Raw genomic sequence first — 2,307 nt, 5'->3', positions numbered from 1 at the left:
AGCTTTAAATCTTAAGTTATCTATTTATTTTATATTTTCTATTAACTACATCTTATATTTACACTATCCTACAAATGCATAACATTTCATTTAAACATCTACTTTTTATTAATCTTTTAAAATATTTGCAAAATCAGAAAGTTTTAAAGTATATAAAGCATACAAATATGACAATATTAATTCTTGCGTTTACATTATACTTACCTTACTAAATCTTCAAACTAATTCGGTTTTCATATTATTTAACATCATTACCTTTAAAATTACTTATCCCTGTATTCCATAGCAGTCTACATAATTATAACATTTTACTAATAATTCATACCTTATACACTTATTTTCGCATTGTATGTCGCTTCTTTTGTCTATTAACTAAAAAGTAATTATATTATCTGAACAAAATTTTATAAATATAAAATTAACCTAAAAATTACTTCCTAACCACAACTCTCGTAAACAATACGGTGATTATAAAATATGTCAAGCTAATTTAGCATAAATACATATGGCCGGTTCTGGTTAACACGCACATTATGGTCCTTTTCCTGTTGTCCCCATAAATATCATATACAATGCTAAGAAATAACTCAATAATAAATCTACAAGTTCATCTATGTTTTGTTTGAAAAAAAAGCTCGTTTGATTACTGAATTGTTATCCAAAATATTGACATATTAACAAGAAATTAATTCACCATAATTAGAATATTTATATGTAATCCATTAAAAGAACAATAACATTTATTTCTCGTTCTTAAACCAAGAATTTATTACTGACCAATTTTTTTCGTTCATAGCAGTAAATCATATTTCTTCAAATTAGCAATCCTTCTGTAGACTGTTTTATTATCATGATAAGTGGTCATTAAAATGATGCCATATTTTTTATGCTTTATGTATACAGCTAATGGTCATTATAGGATAGCCCTAATGATCAAAATATTTTAGTAATATATACCGAGATGTTTTGTTTGTATAAAACGAAACAATGAATACAAAGAAATATTATAATTAAAAACTGATTATAAGAAATTTAAAAACATTTGGTTATAAAGTTTAGTAATAAACTTTAACCTGCATTCTTTTCTTATTGGTAATCTGTTTTTCTTTCTGATAAAGTAAGTTGATGAAACGGTTAACTGAATTAATATAAAAGAGCGTTATGGTCTTGTCAGCAGTGTCGGATTGAGATTACTTGATGCCCTAAACAATCCGCAGATAAACTAGTATCATCCTTCATGTACTAGCAAATGTTTTTTGGTACTCTTTCTGGTGCTCCACAAGACGTGATGCAATTAAACAATTGCTTAATTTGCTAAATAACAATGACGTTCAAATTCTGTTTTAATACAAACCATATCCTATAATATAAACACACCACTTGTCACATTGCTTCAGCTGTTAACACACCCATTGATTAGAATATCCACTGCAGTATTAGTTGAGCTACATAACTCCTCCCTTCTAAAGAAACGACTAATGGGATGTACGTAGCAGTTGTGACATTTTGACAGCTTAAGGTTGTAATAAAATTATTTATAAGTATCAACTGTACCTTCACTCGCTGGTCTGCCTTTGATAATATTCTATATTACACTGTTTTATCAAAGGGTTCGTGATGTAGACTGTGTGAATAGATTCCCAGGTTTTGGTAACGCCAACTTCTAATAGTCTACGGCTGAGCAACTGAAAGGTAGCAGTAACAATCTGCCTTTGGTAGCCGTACACCATGTACACCATGAATTAACTCACAATAACTTCAGTTCGCCTTTGGTGGCTGAAATATTCGTGAGTGACATGATGTACACGTTCAGTTGATACTTTTAGAGTGTCTGCTATTTCAATTTTGTGGATTTTTTATTGTTTTCGTCGGTAACAACCTCTTTTGGGCGTCCACTGCGTTCAACGCCTTCGGTGCTCATTTCGCCACGTCTAAACTTAACATACCAATCCTTGATGGTTGATTTTCCTGGGGCAGTGTCCGGAAACTTGGTATCAAGCCAATTTTTTTGCTTCAACTGTATTTTTTCGCTTCAGCTATATTTTGTCAACACGCGAAATTCCTTTTTATCAATTTTTTCCACAATAGCAAAAGTTACTTCACTCAAAATACTATAATTCACAAACTAATGATCCGACAGCTGTCAAATTTATACACGCATCTTTTGAGGGTTAGATTTAACTAAAAAACATATGGATTTAATTCTAGTAGCGCCATCTATGTGTCAGGCCGGGTACTTTTCCATGGACCTTTTATCTAGTTCTCATCACACACCAAGAATATATTATATTTAGTATACATGTCAAG

The sequence above is a fragment of the Rhynchophorus ferrugineus genome, unplaced genomic scaffold (genome assembly GCF_030347505.1).
Source record: "Rhynchophorus ferrugineus isolate W39M unplaced genomic scaffold, kcgeb_rfMv2 rfM3, whole genome shotgun sequence".
In the NCBI taxonomy this organism is placed as follows: domain Eukaryota; kingdom Metazoa; phylum Arthropoda; class Insecta; order Coleoptera; family Curculionidae; genus Rhynchophorus; species Rhynchophorus ferrugineus.
This window is presented reverse-complemented; position numbering follows the sequence as displayed.